A 6,614-nucleotide genomic window follows, 5' to 3' on the forward strand; every position below is an offset into this window, starting at 1 on the left:
TGAACCAATGATCAAAATGACCTCAACTTGATTACTACCACAATAGCTCTTCAAACATAGGCAAAGTTATTCTCATAACACCCCTCAACATAAAATGCAGTTCACAAGGATGCAAAAGACATCAAAGATTAACCATGCAACAATCACTAATACTCTAGAAGTAACTCACCTTTGCCCTCAGCTACATTATAGTCCTTTTGCCACATTTTTCGGGAGATGACAAAATCCCCCACCTCAAGTTGCTTACATTCCTTCTCACAAGAACAGAAATTCCATACACCAAGTTATCTAATATGCAACAAGGGATTTAAGTGTAAAACTCACTCTCTCCCAAGGACTCGCGATGCTAACAAGTATCATGACATAAGCTTTCCCCTATTTTCAACCACCACTACAATGAATACACTTGGTTGGAGATTTCGAAGGGCTTTTTGAGCTTGTAACATAGTTTTAGGGTAGGGTAGGATACCATTTAGGAACAAAATGGCTATACCCTCCTTGAACATCTAATTCACACTATTCTATCCAACTTTTAATCATGGGCTACTTCTTTTGTTTTCACTCTATTTACATATGTGCCTACTTTTATTTCCTTGGTTCACCCAATTTCTTTTCATTTCTTTTTCTTGCACGCTTTGTGCTTTTCTTTCCTTTGTTAGATCCTTTCTTTTTGTTATTCATTTATTCTCAATGCTTAAGCTCTTAGGAACTCACTTACAACTTCGTGACCCAAATTTACCTCTTTCAATCTTCACCCCCCCCCCCCCCCCCCAAACTTAGGTTTTTAGCCTTAAGTTACATTTTTTAAGTTTAAGGAGGGTAGGTTTCAAAAAATGGATAAAAATTTAGAGGCTCATGACTTGCAATGTGTTTCCAAAGAAAGGTCCAATGGCTCAAAGTGGGTGACTAGGGATAACATCTATGCAAGGGTATGATTTTTAGGCTAAAGTAGACTAAGCATCCTAAAAACCAGACTACTCTGCTGGGGCCTCATCATCACTCTCCACTCGGGAGGAAGGAAGTCTATCATGGGGTTTTAGGTACTCCTATATGCCCTTCACCCCCTTCCACATCTTGCTAAAGAATTTATCTCTCTTTTTAATCCTTTTTACTATCTTCTCATATAAAAACTGGAGATCTCGATGTGACACTGCCAAGGATGAGTAGGCTCTCTAAAGCCTAACAATGGTAGCTCCTTGCTTCTTATAGTCCTTTCGATACTTCTCATAATTAGATTAAGACAAATATGAGTGGAGGTTGGTGGAGGGCTCTCCCATCCCATGGGGCAAACCCAACATAGGCTCCATAATGGCTGTAATGTCAACACTAATCTCCTCAAGAGGTCTAGTGGTGGATGACCTATAAGACTCAGGCGCCTCACATGTTGATTTTTCCTAGTCGATCTTTCTCTTCTTGATTTTACCCAGTATGCCCTCACCTTAAATTTTTAGTTGATAGATGGGGATGCCATAGTGGACATAGTTATCTCTAGGGTACTTCTCAACCTCAGCTCTCCTATAAAGCTCAGTAACCAAAGAGGACAAGGAGAGATGGGTGCCCCATAGTCCTAAAAGAAATTCATGTCAGAAACCATGAACTTACCAGTATTCAAAGGAATGTCATCTAGAATGCAAGCATCCATCCGAGCCCACAAATCTGGAACTCTTGTCATGTGGGTGCAAGGGAAAATCAACTACATATAATTTTTAACAAAATATGAGCCTCAGCAGTGAAGTCATTCATGGATATATTTCTCTTAGTTACCGCCAAGAGACTTACTTTTTGAGATATAGTCTTTCTGCCAACCAGCTTCTCGGCTAGCACTCTTTCTCTTCAAACTCACCCATATTTGCATTCAATAGCCCATAGATATCATTGATTTTCTCCAACCCAAAGTCCACCACCTTTCCTGTATCTAGATAATCATCTTAGATGGGTCTAAAAAAGATACTATGCTAAGGTTAGCGTAGAACTCACAAACCCATTGCTTATTTACCTTACAAGGATCTGGGCGAAGCACCGCCACCCTGTGGTCACAAGCCTGTAATGAAAGGCTCAAATCATTTTTGGCACTTTATCTAAGCATATTACTCTTCAAGAGAAATGTTGTCCTCGAAATATCACCATAATAAAGAGAGTGGCATTCTGGTGCCATAAATCTGACTTGGTCGTATTTTTCCATAATATGAATTTGAAAAGCAAGAGAACAACATAACCATATTAATCATTGAAATATACATGCACAAAATAAGCCATGTTGTTCACTGAAGCCCATGGGATGACTACTTAGTGGTATTGGGACAAAAATTTAAAGTGCAGAATTTTCGACCCAGGCTGAAAATCAGCCTCAGTCACCTCGATCGTGTTTCATGGAGTCGCGATTGCGGTGCCGCAATTGTGGTCCCAATGAATGTGATTGCAGTATCTGGGATCGATTTAAAATTAAAATATCCAATGTCCAAAAATAGAAAATTTAAGCTAAAACATGTTTGATAACTAGAATTTACACTAAAATCACTGAACAAGACTACTAGGTACTCGATTATGCCCTTACAATGTAGAAACCACTAGTGAATACTCATTTGAGAAATTGATCAAGCACTTAGTATGCACCCTTCAATTTTCTCAATTTCACATATATTTTGGGTACACAAGACTTCCCCATTTATGTGCAAGCCATATTCTAGCAGCTAACCACCACACAAGTTTATTGTAACACATATTTAACAATGAAAAATACAGATTTAGGGCTTCCCTATAACATCCATTCTATGGCCTAATTTCAATGATCAAAGCATGAATTCAAGAACCTTATCAGAGGGAATCATGCAAGAGGATGCACTAGTGCTTTTGAATGCCCAAACTATTCCCAAGAGTGGGTACAATTTGAGAAACAATTAGAAGGGAGTGTGAGGGAAATAGGGCATTCAGATGGTCTTTTAAACTATCTTGACCGTAATCGTGGACACACGATTGACCACGATCGCAGCCAAGGTACCATGATCGTGGAAACTGAGGGCATTTCTGCACCTCTATTTTTCTCTATTCAGCTTATTTCTCATTTTGACACATTTTCCCATGTTCAATTCACCGAGAAAAGATTTCACACTTTTCCCTTCTCAAACTCATTCAATACACTCTATAGTTCCCTAAATTCATGGATTATTCAATTGACATAATAGAAATCTACACTATGAAATTAAAAACAAAGGATATGAGCCACTTTTGTGGCATTTGTGGGTTGCCTCCCACATAGCACCTTATTTATCATTGCGGCACGATGTCTTCCTTAATTCTCAAGTTGGGTCCTCAAGGGACCCCTCATTAACTTTCTCAACTCTAACATCTATCACCGATACCACTTGAAGCTCCACGGGTTTTCTTTTGTACACCCAAAAAGACACTTACCCATCATGAACTCTAAACTTTATTTCCCCAAGCTCCAAATCAACAATGGTTCTCTCAGTGGAAAAAAAAAGGTTACACAAGAATGATAGGCACCTCTTGGTCCATTTAACAATCTAGCACCACAAAATCCATTGGGAGGATGAATCCATCCACTTTTACCAAAACATTGAACACAACACCAACCGGTTTCTTGATAGACCGGTCCACCATCAAAAGCCTCATTAACGTTGGAGTAGGAGTGACTAAGACAAGCCTCTTATATATTATGAAGGGCATAAGATTTATACTCTCACCAAGGTTAGATAAATCTTTTTCAAACTTATGAGTCCTGATGGTGCATGAAATCTTAAATGGTCTTGAATTTTTCTTTTTTTCCACTATCGCACTAGCCAGGATAGCGCTACACCTTTGAGTAACTTCAATGGTATCACTCTCAACAAACCTCTTTTTCAACATTAATTTTTTTATAAACATAGCATACCCCGGGATATCTTGGATAGCCTCAAGCAATGGGATATTAATGGAAAGGTTACTAAGCTTGGCCATGATTGTTTTGAATTTAGCATTATCCTCCTTATTTTTGAGTCTTTAAGGGAATAGAGGGGGAACAATCATGGTAGGCATTGTATCACTATTCACTTCAGTTACCTTTGGATCACTTTCTTCACTATCAACTTTTTCATTTAACACCAACTATTTTTTTCCTTACATGAGACTTTAGAGTCTCTTCCTTTGAATCATTAGAAAGCTTTTTCTCCATAGTTGGTTCTTTTTCGACATCCACCATAATATCACCGAGGGTTTTAACACTTCTAGTGACAATAGCTAACAATTAGACCTCATTTTTTGGGTTCTCGATGGTGTCACTAGGGAGGCCTTCCTTTGGCCTAGCATTGATTTGGGTGGAGATTTGCCTGATTTGAGTCTCCAATTGCTTATTTGAATATGAGTGGGGGACAACCATTTGGTGGAGTTGTGAAAAATTGCCTTTCAAGTAACAGACCATTTTGTTTGTTCCCTCCACTTTCAACAAAGTCCTTGCTAGAACATCTTTTATTTTATACTTATCAGGGTCAATGAGGTTCGAATCCTTAATCTTTGCTCAGTCATGAGGGGGCACATAATGATAATTCTCGATATATTTATCCCTTCAAGCATAGTCATGGTCCCTTATCTCTCTCATTCCAACCTTGCCTTTGATAAGTCAGGCGAGAACCCCCTGAATTGTTAGCCGTATATTTAATCTCTTTTTCAATATTTTTGGATTCTTATTCATCAAAGATCTTGGATTCCACGACATTGGCCGCCTTTGTTGGTGCACCCATCACATGCTTCATTAGAAACTCCAATTGTGTTATCATCTTTGCTAAGTTCTCTTTCTGTTCTTCATCCTTTTTTTCTTTTCTTCTTATCAACATATGAAGAGGTAGGAGAACTTTTAGGAACCTCAGTGTCTCAGTATGCCAACCCCAATTTTTCTTGGTAACCTCCTCAAGCAAATTGGAAGCTGCATCATTGTTAGCCTAACAAGAGATCCCCCCACCATATTATCAACCACGGTCTTATTGAGTTGACCTAAGGGCCAGTAGAAAATTTGGAGGAGCATCATTTTTAGGAACTCTGATTGGGGCATTGAGTAAGATTCCTATTGAATCTTTCCCAAACCTCATACAAGGTTCGCCATTCAATTTCCTAAAGTTAGTGATTTCATCACACAATTATAGCATCTTGGATGGTGGGAAATATCAATCAAGAAATGTATTGGTGAGTTCCTCCCGTGAATTAATTGATCAGGACAGAACAGATCAAAGCCGTAATACCACCTCCCCCCTTAGAGAGAATAGAAAGAGGTGTAGCTAGATGGACTCTTGGATGATGTGTGCAATATCAAAGGGTGCACACACCTCCACGAAACTCTTCAAATGCAAGTTGGGGTCCTCATACGCTCGCCCCCCAAAAAGTCCCTTCATTTGTAGCATATGCAACATGATACTTGTGACATAAAGACACTATTCCCATGAGTAGGTAGGACAGGAATGGTACTTAAATGTCCAACGTCATTGAGTTTCCCTCATCATTAAGGGGACCATCAAAAGACCCAATGTGACTTGCATTATCACTCATGGTTCAATGTACCATATGAAGATCACTTAAATGAAAACAAAAACAATATCCAAAATAAATCCAAACCACTACAGCTGTACCCAAAGTAACACTAAACGCCGCAAGTGAAAACTAAATTTCACTCCTTAACAATGGCGCCATTTTGATAACGATTAAATATACCATTATAATTGGTAGAGGATGGTCGTTATCAATACCTCAACTAACATTGAGGTTGAATCCACAGGGATAGAAATTAGAATTCTAGTCCTATGGGTGATAAGTGCTACTAATATGTTACCCACAATATAATTAAAAACAAACTTGTGTATAAAAGTAGGAGGGGGTTTGGTTTTGGCAAGTGTTTGTCAATAGCAACTCAGTCAACAAATTGAACAAGAATTGTGAATTAAATTCGATAAGAGAAAAATCTTGGGATTATGTCTAACTAAGGCAAGTTATGCATGGGTGCATGAAGATTAGTGTACATGCTAGTTATTAACAATATAGTAGGCTAGGTCTGAGATCCTTGAGGCTTGTTTGTCAACAAAACCTCATGAATTTCACTCGTTGACCCTTTCGGGTACCTAATAAGTGTGTCAATTACATCCACCTATTACCGCAATTGGACATCCCTATTTCTTGGAAGAGGCCCAAGATATAGCCAACTTTCTAATTACCCTTATGTCTGAGATAGTGAAAATTAGCAAACTACATCTATTAATTTTCTACAATTACCTTGTCACCAACATCCCTCTTTCAAGGATGATATATGTTCCAAAAGGTCACCCAAACCCCTCTTTCAAGGATGGTTTGAGCTTTTAAGATTTTGGGGTTTTCACCTACAAACCCATTTTGGGTATTTGGGGCTTTCACCCTCAAATCCCAACTAAGTTAACCAAGTAATAGTAAAATCCATCATTAACTAACTAGTATATACACCAATACATCACAACCCACACATAATTGCACCTTAGTTCAACATAATCCCAAGACAATGAAAGTTTAGCTACTCATGAAAAAAAGAGAGAAAAATATTCCATAGGGATTGTTCATAGTATCTATTTTTCAAAAATACTAGATCCAAAGTCTCCAAATCAAAA

The sequence above is a fragment of the Capsicum annuum genome, unplaced genomic scaffold (genome assembly GCF_002878395.1).
Source record: "Capsicum annuum cultivar UCD-10X-F1 unplaced genomic scaffold, UCD10Xv1.1 ctg4806, whole genome shotgun sequence".
NCBI lineage: Eukaryota > Viridiplantae > Streptophyta > Magnoliopsida > Solanales > Solanaceae > Capsicum > Capsicum annuum.